At 34.6% G+C, this 15,817-nt stretch overlaps 1 non-coding gene and 1 pseudogene across 1 annotated transcript; one reads left to right on the forward strand and one right to left on the reverse strand.

The window, feature by feature from the left end:
• Positions 1-309: 309 nt before the first annotated feature.
• On the reverse strand, positions 310-394 carry TRNAM-CAU (transfer RNA methionine (anticodon CAU)). The gene is given in 2 exon segments: positions 310-345; positions 357-394. It is a non-coding gene; the product is annotated as a tRNA-Met (tRNA).
• Positions 395-1,190: 796 nt separating this feature from the next.
• Positions 1,191-1,716, forward strand: LOC148790764 (putative invertase inhibitor; annotated as a pseudogene).
• The last annotated feature ends 14,101 nt before the right edge of the window (positions 1,717-15,817 follow it).

A 15,817-nucleotide genomic window follows, 5' to 3' on the forward strand; every position in this document is an offset into this window, starting at 1 on the left:
TGGGTTGATGCATAATGGATTTTTGATTTCTCTCTCTCTTTCTGATCTCTTGAAATGTTTGTTTGATTGTTCCCATGTATTAATCTTCCTGTTCTTGATTAAAAAGACAAAATAAATAAGTCATTGAGTTCAGCTGTTAAACAACCACAACAGTGTATTCTAAGAATAAAGTGAAATGATTATAGCTGTGTTTGGTTTGTGGGCGTTTATTAAAAAATCACCACCACATAGGTATTGATGTTTATTGTATATGAAACAAATGTTTGATTTCACTGTTTATTTGATAAATGTTAAAACAAAAAATCTAGATGGGGTGAGAGAGGCTCGAACTCTCGACCTCAGGATGACTCAAAAGCTATGAGACCTACGCGCTAACCAACTGCGCCACCACACCTTGGTACTATACATGTTCATTCCTCCCACTTTTTATGACTCCTAATATATGATATTGGAAGACTTTAATCAATCAACAACAGGCATATTACTTTTGGTAAATACGGGTTATCTCAGTTAACCAGTTATAAAAACAACCGATTGCTAATTTAAGAAGAAAGGAAAAATAGTATCTCTTTCAAACTACGAACCATTCGGTCATTAAGATGTTATTAATTGTCTCTCTCTTCCCTTCCCTCTTTCTCTCTCCAAATTCCAACTACGAACCATTGGTCCCGACGAACCCCATCAAGGTAATATCATTTTCTATGTTGGTATATTTTTCATGGGTCATACTACTAACCCATCTTAATTACACCCAAAAAAAAAAGAAACAAAAAGAAAAAAGAACAAGTAGAAGAAAGAAAGATAATTAACAAGAAGAATTGAATGCCAATCCCCTAAATGGGTTAGAATGTTTTGAGGTATGGCAAAACCCTCCAGTAATAGGAATTTGAGCAAGCCAAACTCGTATAAAACAATGACATGGTTTAGGTGAGGGCCCAAGTTGGCCAATCAAATGGTAGCTCGGTTAGAAACATTTAGGGAACCATAAACTTGCCGAGTTACAGTAAATTTAAGTAGCAAACTTCAGCAAAACAGATTATCAATATTAAGCTTGTGTCAAGGGATAGTAGAAATTGTCCTGATGTAAGTCTCCATGTTCTCAATTGCTTGCACCTTCACCATTGCATGTGCCTTCCCCTATTCTCTCTATAAGAGCGACAACATATACATGACAGAAATCAGAAGAGACCATGAACCCTCTATTCTCTATCTTCTCTCTCTCCTTCTGGCTCCTCCTCCTCTCCATTCATAACAATGTCTTTGTCTCTAACACCATCAATCAACCCTCTATTCTCTATCTTCTATGTAACTTCAAGGACTTGGAGTCATTGTACTACAATTGGCCCAAGAAAACACCACCAACATAGCTGCAAGGATTAATAATCTGTTAGAGAATGAAGATGATCAATGCACCATAGCAAGCTTATATGATAGTTTGGAACTATACTATGATACTACAAAACTCGATCAGGTACGTCGAGTCTGAGGATTACAATAATGCTAATGTATACATAAGTGCAGCCATGGAATCAGCTTCAACATGTAACTCCGGGTTTCAGGAAGGTGTAGTGATTCCATTAACAAATGAGAGCGACAATTTCATTCAGTTGTGTTATGAATTGAGATTGCTCGGGTCATCAGCATTTACTTCCTTTTGTATTTCCATTTACTTCACGGGTGATCTCAATCCTTAGTCCTCTGTGTATAGACGAGTGATCTACATTCGTGTGCTTCAGTGTCCAAGTAGTAGTTGATATCCATACTTATATTATAACCCATCTACTTCTGTTGTGTGATGGAGGTGCTACATTAAATTCACGAAGGTTGTTCACTTGTTCAACTATGAGACAGATTGGAAGAAGACGATCGAGCGTAGGAGTGGGCAACGGAGGAGTCAGGTAACAAATAGTTTTAAAAAATCTTTTGAATGATTGGATTTTTAAATTATTTTTTAACTAAAGTAAAAGAAAACATAGTTACCTGTTATTTATGTATATCTAGTAACCAATATATACGTGGCACTAGTACAGGTTTTAGACTTGATATCGTTTCCGATATCATAGTCGATCCCAACCAAATGGACCCTAAGCATTTCTTATGAATAAAGGAGAAAGGACAAAGAAGTTGCTCTAATACAAGAAATACAGAAGCGTATATCGTGCAAGTTTCTAAACTACCAAATTACACATTTTTGGAATATAACAAATCATACAATTGTTGAAAAAGAGACAAGGGTGTGTTTGAAAAATAAGTGATTTGGCAAAGAAATACTTAGGGTCTGTTTGGTTTGCAATTGGAATCAGAATTGGAATTAGAATCAAAATCCTTCAAATTGGAATCAGAATGGTTTATTCGCATAGTTAGTTTGGTTCAGACAATAATGAGAATGGCAATTGGAATCAACAGGAATGGGACTTCATTCCTAAGGGTGAGAAAATATCATTCCACTAGGAATAGGAATGAGATTCTGATTCCACCCAGCTAAACAATTGGAATTGCAATGGCCCATTTTGATTCCAATTCCAAACCGCTATTCCTCTGAACCAAGTGGAGCCTTATTAATGTTTGGGAGGTTTTTTCTCAAATCATTTATATTTTTTTTTTAATTACTTATTTGTGTTGAAGTTTTTGGTGAGTTATCCCAAAAGTATTTATATTTGTGGGAATGTCAATAATGGCCCTAATTTAACATAAATCTTATATTGGATAAATACAAAGACAAATAAAATAAATAAATATATATATATATATATATATATATGTAGAGAGAGAGAGAGAGAGAAAGAGAGAGAGAAGGTGGTGGTGTTGGTTCTATTGAAGGGTGTTTGATTATTGTCACTAGTTTAGGTCTCCATTAGAGAAGTGAACAGCTATTTTCTTTTGAATATTTGGGTAGCCCCTAGAAAATTCCAAAAAAATTATTTTATTTGAATTTAATTCATACCATTTATCATATTTGAAGTAATAGAATTAAATTGAAAAAATATAATGGAATTGGAATAAAGTAATATAATAAATTTGAAAACAAAAAATTTATAGTGACATTAAAAAATCACAAATAACTTTTAAATAAAATTTAAAAAAATAGTTTACAATAACATTAAAAATATTGTACAATTACTAAATATACAATAAATATTGACTTTGATATTTTCTTCTAGGAATGGCCGGGGCAAGGACCATATTTCCTATCCTTAACCCCAACTTTGAAATAAATCCCTCCACCCTCGTCCCTTGATGGAGATGGGTTCCCCTCATGGCTCGGACTTCACTCTCCCTCCTTGACCCTGTCCTTGATTTGTGATCCCTATCAATCCTTATCACTGTCCCCTGCCCCTACCAAGATAATCTTCATCTCCAAACCCATGGGTCAGGAAGACCAAGTACCTAGTGGGGATGGGGAAAACTGCCATCCCTATTTTTTTTTAACTTCAAGTTCTACCTTTCCCATCTCCTTGATCTTGACCTACATAATATGCATCTAGTGAACCATTAGTTGAAGTATCATATGCCCCTTGATCTTGTAGTTTGTCTTCTACATTTAGCCAATCCATCAAATATATGTACATCTCCAAGACTCATCATTCATTCAACTTTATTTGTTGTTCAATACCCTAGTATCTACACTAAAACAATGCTCTAATGGAATTATGGACACCAGAGAGATTATTAGATCATATGCCATATTGGCAAGCATTTGATAATTTTACCCATGTTCTTTCCACCAGGCTAAAATATCAAAACTGTTTAATTCCTCAGAGGTAAGGAAATTTGTTAAATTATCTTGTAAATAAAAATGATGTCCAGTAAATGAACTTGATGAAGTGGCATCTTGTTGTTGCCATCTATTTGTTAATGACCAAACTTTATCTATTCCACTACTAGAACTAGTGGATTCAATCATAGAGGCTATATAAGTTCTCTTATGTCCTAATGTGTGTGATTCACATATACTATACATACCTCCTTGTATTGTGTCAAATTCTTTTATTTGTCACTATTACAAATAGGGACAAATTTGTGAGGTGGGAAAATCAATAATTTGCCCAACTTTTAACTTCATTATTTTTTGTTCTAATACCAATTTTCATATTTTCATAATTAGATTCAGGTAAACATCTATACCATCTTTTTTAATCATAGAATCTAATATTGTAGCTAAGCAATTTAAAGGAGAAATGTTTTCTAAATATTTTTTAAATTTAATTTCTATTACATCAATAATATTTTAAATTTTAAATCACTTCTATATTTTAGAAAACATTCATTTTTATAAATAATTGATTAATTAAAATACAAGATATTGGGTAATAAACATCCAAAACCTACAATATTTGTATCATGAAAAGTTGTAAAAAGTAGGGGTGTCCACGATTCGGTTAATTGAACCATGGGCATATTTTGTAAACCGAACTGGTACTACTAGTTTCTGTATCAGTTTGAATCGAAATCGAACCGAAACAAGTAGTTAATCACTTCAATAGTTAACCAGTCTTCGGTTTTCATTTTTTTATTTTTTCATTTTTATTAAAAATATGTTTCCTATCTAAAATGACAAAAATAACAAAGGAAAAAAAAACCTGATTCAAGCCAGGTTTGTCTAAAAACCTACACAACATGATATCCAAAAAATGCTTCTTAAGTTTTATGCTTCTTTATCTATAAAAAAATTCATGCTTCTTAATTTCATTCCTAATTCAAGCTAGTTTGTCTAAAATACCTATTCTAAGATTAGCACCTATGGAATTGTTGGGTGTTGTCCATTGTAGATTTGCAGCAAGGCAATTATAGTCATAGAACCTATAGAGAAATGGAAGAATCAAAGAATAAGAATAATTCAAGTATTCAATTTCAAATCCATAAGACTAACTGATAGTATAAAAAATGCTTCTTAAGTGCTTTATCTAAACCTGAATACTCAATTGCTTTATTGAGAAGGGAATAGTAAGGGGGATTAAACCTTGCTTAGCTCCAGTCTCCAATCAAGAGTCAGGAGAAGTGATCGTTTCACCTATTAATTGTTACAAAGCAAATAAGACATAACTTGATTGATTTATTTTCATAGGTCAAGCCTCTTGCTTATTATCTATATAGCATAAAAGTATTAAACTATTAACCAACATAAAACATTCAATAAGATATCTCTACAAAAAACATTCAATAAGATATTCTTTCAACAGTTGACCATTCAACAAGGTTCACAAATGACAAGTTCACAATCATAAACATTAAACAAGGTCCACAACCATGAAAGTTTAAATTCAATGATGACCACAAGATTACAACCATAAACATTCAATCATCAATAGCAATAAGAAGATGTTCCTCACTAATACATGATATCTCTGCAAAAAAGATTAAAACAAACACAAATTAGAATTAATATAACAAAATAAAAAAGAATAGGAAAAATAAAATAGAAAACAAAAAGCTTACCTGATTCCATACTCTCAAGTTCTTCTAAACTCTCCTCTAAATGAAAGTAGTCATGTGATTTTCGTAGCCAATCTTGTCCACAAATGATAGCTTCTACCATTCTTGGAATTAGAGAACTATGGAATGAATCAAGCACATGGCCTCTAGTGCTAAAAGTCAACTTAAATGCAACTATAGATATAGGCATAGCTAACACGTCTTGAGCCATCATACAAAGCACTTTATATTTAGACAAATTAACTTTCCACCAAGCCAATATGTCAAATTATTTATTTTTTGGATCTTCATATTCCTCCCCTAAATATCTATCCAATTCTATTTTGGTATCTACACCTCCTTGGCCTGCTTTTTGCATTTTATATAGTGCATTCATTAAATCAACAACATCTTCCACACTATCAACTTCCATCTCATTTGTGTCTTGAATTTGATTGCTTGATTGAACATTATGAGATGACTTAGTTGAATTATAAAACTCAAACATGGAGACCAAAACATGCTTCACCCTATCTCTCTCAATACTTGAGCATTATCAACATCATATGATTTATTAATAACCCAAACTACATACTTCAATTTGCATCGAGGGTCAAGAACCACTGCAATGAATAACATGATGTTGATATTCCTCACATTTGCCCAATAATTTTTAAACTTCATTTTCATCTTGAAATCCATCAAACTAACACTAAAATCATCATTGGTACACCTCCTAGAAATAACAATCCCAATACCATAAATTTCATTCATGATTCATTTTTAGTTATATAAAGTGACCCAGACAATTTCAATGTAGTTTCATAGAAAATTTTAAGAAAAGGAAGCAAACACTGACCATATTCTCAATCATCATCATTAGGCAAACCCTTATTTTTTAAACTAATAAGTTCCTCTACGCACTTACTATCAACAATCTCCAACAAATCAAATGCCTTCTGAAATTTTTAAGCAAATTCCAGCATCAAGTAAATAGAGTTCCACCTAGTATCAACATTTACACAAATAAGACTCTTACTTTGTATCTTTTCTTTTTCTACACAATCCTTAAACCTTTGTAATCGTGATGGATAAGACCTTGCATACTTTACTGCAGAACGGATCCTAAAAATAGACTCATCCAACTCTAGCAATCCCTCTTTAACAATTAAAATCAAAATATGTGCATCACATCTCATGTGTAAGAACTCATTCTTTAAAACACTTCCCTTCCAACTAGTAAGTCTCTTTTTCAAGTATTGTATTCCCACATCATTTGATCTTACATTGTCTACTGTTATACTAAAAACTCTTTCAATGCCCTAATCAAGCAAGCATCTCTCAATTGCCTTGCTAATCACTTCTCCTGAGTGACTAGAAATTGGACAAAAATTTATTTTCTTTATACAATCTTCAATCATCATCTATGAAGTGAGGAGTGAGACACATATAACTAAGATTTTGACAAGATGTCCATGTGTTTGTAGTAAGGCAAATCCTCGATGGGAATTTCTTAAAATATTTCTTCAACTTATTGTTTGATGTGAAGGGACTATAAATCATGGTTGCATGGTATTATAGAAGTCACTCAACCCTTCCTATTCCACATTTTTAAAGTGCAATTCATCTAAAATTAATCATTCTAGCAAGGTTTTTTGGTCAAACTTGTAAGTTACAAGTATTGGTATGGTGCCCATGCCCCCCTCTTTTGCATTTTAATATGAAGACTCCAAGGTTATTTTGTTTCTTGTTCGCATTTAAAGGATACTTCTTATATCTAGTATGTGTTTGGTTGCGTTGGCGTTTATTAAAAAGCGTCGCCACATCAGCACCACATAGGCGTTGGAGTTTATTGCATATGAAGCAAAATGGAACAACTATTTGGTTTCACCGTTTATCAAATAAACGGTAAAAAACTGAAACACTTTGATTTTTGTGCATGAGGCATTTGGGGAAACACCAAATTCTTGTTTACCACAACACCCAGCATTTCTTGAAACCAAATGCTAATGTGCCACACTTTAATGGGTATTAAGCTGGGGTTGAGAATAAAAAACATTTAAAGTGAAGCCCAACCAAACAACAAAAATAGGAAATTTTTAAAGTAAAAGACGTTTAAAGTGAAAAAGCACAAACAAACGTTTAAAGTGAAAAAGCACAAATAAATGGCCACCCATAAACGTAAACAAAACCAAACACTCTCCTAGTCAAGTGATTAATCAAGCAACTTGTACCACTTGCACTAGGACAAGCTATGTCCTTATCACAATAGTTACATGATACTCTTTGATCACTTTTAACTTGACAATTTATCTTAGTGAAGCGATTCCACACCCAAGATTTTTTTCTAGGAGTAGAAGAAATACTAACCTTTGAATCAATCTCCATAATGGGTGGATTTGATGCATTATCATCATTTCTTTAAGGCTTAAGGGGAGGAATTGTGCTTGTGTTATTATCACCCATGCTTGACATCTAATAAAGAAAAAGGATGAATAAGAATGAATTAATAAGAAAAAGAATTAATAATAATGAATAAGAATGAATGAATAAAAAAAGAATGAACAAGTATTAAATCTTAGCTTAAAGTTCTCTTCCATTGCCCCAAAGAATTGAAAAAGAATGAATAAGAGAAAAAAATGAAATTTTGAAATGGATTAAATTAGGGATAACAACATCATGTGATGGAGAAGGCATGTTAAGGTCTCAAAGAATTGTTCTAGTTCTCATTTTATCTTATACTTTCAGATTAAAGAACCTTTAATACAAGAAACTAATCTCCATTAACATTCCTCATATTCTAATAATGAGTTTTATTTTATTTTATTTTCATGAAGTCTATAAATCCCTAAAACATCTAATCTCTCTTCTATAAGAAATACTTAATACTTCACATTCCCTAAAACATCAAATAATCCAACTTTCCAACTTTAAAAGCAAAATGGACAAATCTGAAATCCCCCAACCAAGCAAACCAAAAAGTTCATGGTTTTATACATTTTTTTAATCACATCATAAAAAAAAGTATAAACCAATTCTGACAATCTACATCTATGACTCTTAGCTCTCGAATTTTAAACCTAAAAAGCACATTCATGATGGCAAGCAACGATTCAGAAACTGTTTCTTTCTTATTTTTCCTTAGCAGTGGCTTGTTGCCCATCTATGATCTATTTTATTCACAAATAAATGAATAATTGTTGAACTTTCAAGACAACAAGGCACAAAAAACAAAGCTTGTTCCATTTGTTTTGCGAAAATATATGTTCAAGAACCTATTTTCCTACTAAATACTAGTGTTATTGTGGAAATTTTAGAAAGAAGATAAACAAGAACATACAAAGCAAGTAAGCAACTATTGAACTATTTAGCTAAATCTCATAAGACTGTAACCTATAAGAGAATAAGAGGTATCATTCATATTTTACACAAATTTCATATCAACTATTTTAACTAAAAAAATTTTTACATGCAAGTCTACAACTGTTGAACTATAAGGGAGAAGAAAACTAGAGTCCAGAGGTTCAAATTCGGAGAAGGAGAAGAATGGGGGAGAAAGAGAACCGGATGACGGCGATGGCGACGGGGGAGAAAGAGAATTAGCTGACGGATGAATGTAACAACAGCGGGAGAGGAGAAATGGATTGACGACTGGTGGCACGAGCTAGGGTTTCTATCTGTTGATCAGCTCTTTTTTTCTTTCAGAAACAAGAAGAAAGATAACCAGGCTAGACGGTACCAACGACGATGGGGGAGAAAGAGAACTGGCTGACAGATGATTGCAACAACATCGGATGAGGAGAAATGGATCGACGACTGGTGGCACAAGCTAGGGTTTCTGTCTGTTGATCAGTTCTTTATAAAAATAGGTAAGAATAGGGTTTTGGTTTTGGCCTGGGTTTGAATGCTTGATAGAAAATATCAATAAAATAGTTTTTCATCTTTTTTTTTTATGGGCTTGGGCCGAGAGATAAGGTGATGGGGGCTAGGCCATTGGGGCGGAAAAATAAAATAAAAATATATAATATATATCGGTCGGTTCGGTTAACCAAAAATCGAAATGGTCCTTCGGTTTTTTAAAACATCAAACTGAAACCGAACCAACCTGTTCGGTTAACTGGATTTTTCGGATCGGTTTCTTTGGTTCGAATCAGTTTTTTGGTTTATTATGGACACCCCTAGTAAAAAGTCTTTTATACAAGTTGCAACTTTCCAATCATCATCATCATCTATAAAATCATATGGCATTTTTCCATTATAAAAATAGGTAAGGATGTTTTTATATAAAATACAACTATATAAATTAGAATAGGCAGATTAAAAATTGACAAAATAGAAATTAAATTTTGTTTATATGAACAAAAATTTTTAAAGCATCTATTCAAATAGTATTTCTAGAAACATTTTTAGATTAGAGATGTACAAATTGTTGTAAAAATCTTTCAAGCCTAGAGTCTTTAGCTAATAAAAATGGTTGTTTATTATAGCGTTGGCACACTAAACTGAGGTTCTTCATAGCCAAGCGTTCAACAAGGTCATGAATGTCAGTAATTCACTTTTTCGACTTTGTCTTTGTTTGAGCTTTCCACAGTATTACCATATTTGTTCTTTATAGGGGGTTTGTGTGGTGAATGCCTTGAGTGACTGGTTCACCCATGTGCCTTGCCAGTACATAGTGGTAATGAAGGAGAAGGTTGGTTGCGAAGTCAAGGTGGTAAGATTAAAGGTTGAGTTGCAGTAGGTCGATCAAAAGATTAAGCCGGTTAAGGATGAGGTTTTGGCCACCAAGGCGAAGGTTGCTATTGAATGGTCTTGGAGAGAGGACGGTCGAGCTCAAGCCATTGCTAAACACAAGGAATTTGTCGAGCACTAGAAGGATCTAAACACATTTGAGATTACCACCTTATTGTCTTGGTTTAACATGTGCAAGGCCAAATTCAGCCAACAATTCGCTAGCTTGGACCTTGGCTTCCTGGATTAAGAGAATTCTTTGGAGGAGTTTGTCACCATGGTAGAAGGGGCTAAGCCATTGGAAGAAAACTAGACCTAGAAGTCAGGAGACAAGAGGGTCGAGTTGTTGGATGCTAAAGTGACCTGCCCCTTGGGACCAATGTTGAGGCCTTGCGTTTCTTTTCTAGTTTTGTTTTTTGAGTTTACATGTTTTGAACATGTGCGCCCTTAGACTTTTGCTTCTTTTACGAACGGTAGATCTATGCCTCAGGTTACTGAGTCCACCTTTTTTTATCAGTAGCAATGAAATCTTTTTCTTATCAGTCAAGCTTCAATACAAATTAGGACAGTTTAGTCGCCACAGTGACCTAGTGTTTTCGTTTGTTCGAATATTTTATGCAAGCTGGGGAAGGTTGGTAGCCATTGTGGCTTGACTGAGGCTTGTTGGTCTACTGTTGTGGTTCAGCTTTGGACCCAATTTTAGAGACTGGGCATGTTGGTTTGATGTTGAGTTGACCCTAGGCTTGGAGGTCATTAGAGGGGTGTTCATGTAGGCTAGTCCCCCGTTTGGTGGATCTAGCATCATCTTGTTACCACTATGGTCACAGGCGTGGTTGCTTGTTCTGGTCATTTGGATGATGTGCTCGGTTGCCTTTGGACCAAGGAGAATTGTTCTGGGCTGATGTTGAGTTAGGCTATTGAGGTGATCAGGCTGGCTGGTTTTAGGTCCAAACATTGTTGTTAAGGCACTCAATGGTCATGGGTTATAAGGTGCTGAGGTCTTGGACTCAATGTTGGAGGTTCTAGAAGACTAGAACTATTCCTACGGGAGAGGTTGGTTGTTCTGTGCTAGTTATGGGGGCTTTGGTTGCAGTCAGTTTCTTAGTTGGTTTTTTGTTACCGTGGACACCCACTGGGAGTGAGACAGGTTTTGTGAACCCTTGTTAGCCTTGATGCGAGTCTTTGGAGGCATAGTTTTCAAACTTTTCTATTCGGTTCTCATAAACGGTGTCAATCTGTTACTGTTCTAAATCAAGCAATAGATGGAGAGGAATGAGGTCAAAAACTTAATGAGCCAAGGAGAGGGTGGATGAACTGAGCTGCTCCGAAGGCACTTGCAAGAAAGACAAAGAACCCCAAGTTGTGTCCTCAAGAACTCTTTGATTCTTAAGTCAGTAAACAGATGAGGAGGCACTAAACCAAGCCAAGGGGTCATCAGATTAGTGAAGAAAGAAAAACAATGAGGAGGAGGCTATGGCAGTGCTATGGTTTATGTACCTTTTCTTAGGGTATCTTACCTATTTATAGAGAGTTCCTTGCTTGCCAAGGAGTTCTAATCCTATTAGGAGATGATTGTCAGACCTGACTCAAACATCTCAGTGATTGTCCTCATCACAATCCAAGCGTGTTGGAGGTGTCCAGATAAAATTGTACGGTTGGGTTGGTGGGCTATTTCAGTTTGGTCATTAGAGAGTTGTTTGAGCATTTCATTCAAGGACACGTGGCGTCTCGGGAATGGACCACATGGATGGGCCTCATTAAATAACAACTTATCATAAGCATAATACATTCATTCCATCTCAAAGAAAATAAAAGATATTCCAAAAACAACCTAAATAAATCATGTTAATTATAACACTAAAAGTTATCAATATGGCATAGTAACATCTAGAATTATCAATATTACTAGGTACTTACTACTAATAATTGAGTGGAAATTAACTTACAACAATATATATGTTAATTAAGTAATTCTTATCTTTTTGGATTATCATAATATGTATTTTCAAACTTATCATTACAATTTGAATTTTGTTAATAATGCATTTATTGATTTACTTTAGTTATTATACATGTCAACACCCAATTTTTTGCTTGGTTTCTTCACCTACCTCTTTGTATCTTCTTCTAACACCCAAAAACTTGAAATCATGACTAGACTTTCCAAAACCCAAAATTTTTTCTTTTAATGCAATTCACACAACAAAAGGAAACCTTGAGATCAACATTGAATATCCTATTAAGCACGATCCCTAAACTTAGGAATCTGAAACTTAGTAGAACATTAAACTTCATGGCCAAACCCAAAGATCCACCATTCGTCATGTCAACCCCCTCCCTAACGATCTCAACCTACGCAATGTTTAAACTGTGACACCCCAAATCCAAATCCAAAACATTCATTGCCCCAAGGCACTAAGATACACCCACCCCTCAAATCCCACATTGAATCCATGACGATCAACCTTAAAAATACCAAAATTTCATTTTGATGGCCCTAAATGATTGGATCTAGAAAACTTAGACCAACCATTTCTTTCTAAGATCAGAACCATCCACTTAACTCCTTACCTTAACCAGTGTCAACGCATCAAATCTCAACTCAAAATTCCTTTGTTTAACCATCTGATCAACAAGGATCGCAATTTGACATTTATGATTGAACTATGTAAAAGGTCATGTCCCAAGTCCAAAATTGTCATAATAAACCACCCATCAAATTTAGCATTAAATTCCCTCATTTTCTCCTAAAATAAGCAATATTCCTTTTTGAACCTTCTCATTGGTTGGTGACCTATAAGCCCAAACCTTGATCTAAGCAAAATCCTTGAATTCCCATCTTTAATCATAGATCCATAATTTTCATCAGATTTAGGACGTCCAAAAATGTCTAACCACCAAATTTCATCACAAAATTCCCTTGTTTAACCCTCCATCAAGCCAAGATTCCATTTCAAAAAAATCTTGTTGATTAAAGCTTATCATCCATAGATCTCCATTACACAATCTTTGTTTGATCAATCAGACCTCATCATCATCTTTAGAGACTAAAAAAACCCCTGTATGTCAAATTTATTGACTTCGTTTACCATTAAGCAAACAAGATTCCATTTCGGGTCTTCTCGTTAACCTTAATCTGAATCAAATCCTTCAATACACACCTCTGATCAAACATGATTCCTACCTATCAAATTTCATCTCAAAATTCCTTTGTTTGACCCTTTATTAAGCTAAGATTTTGTTTCGATAAATTTCATAGGTTAGAGCATACCAGTCGTAGATCAACATCCAAGCTTTTTTAGATTGATCAGACCACACCACCTTGTTCAGAGACCCAAAAAACCCTTGTACATAAAAGTTCACCGCCTAATTCACCCATTTGTCTGTTAAACTAAAAATATTCCTTTTTGACGCATTAGAGTAAATTGCCACATTAGTTATCCCAACCTAAGACATCAGTTAGTAGACTTAAAAGGACAAAAAAATCCCAAAGATACCCCTAGTTAAAGTCAAGAAAAGACAAAACAACATTTATAAGTGAGTCAAATTTACATTTTATGCTACTGGTAGCCCCAAATACGAGAATGCAATGTATGGCATGCCCCAAGCTCCCATCGAATGCTAAAACTCATGAAAATCAACCCCAAATCGAGAAGAATCATTTCACCAAAGAGGAAAGCTTGACCGAGCACCTTTTTCTACCAAAATCATTGCCCATTTTCATGAAAAAAACTTTCTTAAAGCCCAGGCTCTTTAATTAGGCGAGATTCAGACATATCCCCCTCCCTTTCTCTATAAATAGAAACCCAACTCAAGCTCTAAAGGACCAAAGGGAGGAGGGAGAAGTAGAGGAAAGATCTCAAAGGCATTCCTAACATGTATGAGCCCCCTATTCGTGAGAAACCTCCAAGTACTTCAGCTTTAAACATTAAAACCACCCTTTGTAATTCAGATCCAATATTTGCACGACATATCCAAGCTTTTAATAGTTTCAAACCCCTCCTAAGCTCATTCAAACACTTTGTTCGTTTAGTTCAGTTGTTGGAATTTCATCAACAAGGTTATACACGAGATGTAAGCATTTCACTCCTTTTTAGCTTGAATTTGTAATTTCTCGGTTACTTAAAGTTTTGAGTCCTTGGAGAACTTGCGTTTTTAGCTTCTCCTAGACTGAGAAAAAGAGGCAGAAATGTGAGGGTATTGGGGAATTTAGTACCTAAGGCCCGATGACATCACCTCGAAATTAGTCTCGGGAGAAGTTAGGAGCATTTTCTCCAAATTTCAAAAATTTTAGCAATCATTTTATTGATTTTTGGTTAAAAATTGAGTCTAAATAACTCTCATATTGGACTACTATAACAGCTTGGAGAGTGTGGTGCCTAACACCTTCCCTCTCCCAATCCTTCCGGATTTAGAATCTCTCGATTAAATGCCTTTCCTGGTAAAGAATGGAATCACTATCAAAGAAGATAGATTAATTTTCAAATATAAAAACAATGGCCCATTTCCTATGAAAAATGGATGGTAATTCCATCTTTTTGAGCCAACCATAAGCTTCCTAGAGCTCATAATATACAGTTGAATATTCAATTAAAGAAAATTATCAATTTATTTAAGTGCATTAATGGTTAAGTAGGCTCTTGTGTGAAAGGCCTTGGGTTCAATTCTTCATCAAAGTTGAGTAGTTTCAACTCTACCATGGCCAGTTCCATAAAGGCCAATCAAGGCTGGTTCTTCAAGTCAGTTCAGGTAGCATAAACCCCTAGACCTTGAAACCGTCCTGGATGGGTATACCTGTTAAATGATTGGATAGGTTTGAGGTCAGTTTAAGATCAATTCCGGGTAGAATCAATCCATTTACACGACAAATTCATTACTTCATTCTTAAGATAAGAGATGGTCAATTGGCATCCCTCCAAAATAGAAGGTAAGAATTAAATGAATGAAACATATTTTTATTTGCACTCTTCCCAAACGGAACCTAAATCTCAAGGGAAGTACTCAATGAATTGAAGATTAGAGTAAGTCAGTGATGTCGAAAGTATGATACCAGAAGAGCTTTGATCAATAAAATACTACCGTGAATTTTGATGAACTCCAATTTAGTTAGATGGTCGGACACTACCAAAATATTATATAAATCAAGAGATAAGCTTGAGATTAGACAAATCCGAACTTGGCTAAATGAGCTGAGGCCCTGCACTCAGGAATTATTATAATTCACCAGCTCTGTAGCATAGCCGGGAAAAAGCTCATTTTATGCCCACAAAATTGCTTCGTTTTTTTTTTCGATAAACACAAAATTGCTTCGTTTTTTTTTTTTTTGATAAACACCAAATTGCTTCAGGGACTTTCAAGGATTGGAGATAAAATTAGAGATTCCAGGCTAATCATGCTTGGTGAAGTTGAAATTCTGTGATAAATCAAGAATCTCATCAATGAATGCCACAAAACACGCAGAGTTCGGGTTGATTAAGTATTCTCATGCTTCATATTGCATTGATGTTGTAGAGTCAACCGTTTCCAAATACGTGTTTTTCTGATTCTTGGGGAAGTTTTACGTACCTAAAAAAAATTATAATAATTATAATAATGGTTATTGGGAATAGGGGTCTGGAAAAGGAATAGAAATTGGCCATTTCAATTCTAACTATTTGGTGGATAGAATCAGAAT

The sequence above is a fragment of the Nelumbo nucifera genome, chromosome 6 (assembly GCF_055504915.1).
Source record: "Nelumbo nucifera cultivar China Antique chromosome 6, China Antique-T2T, whole genome shotgun sequence".
NCBI classification, from domain to species: Eukaryota; Viridiplantae; Streptophyta; class Magnoliopsida; order Proteales; family Nelumbonaceae; genus Nelumbo; species Nelumbo nucifera.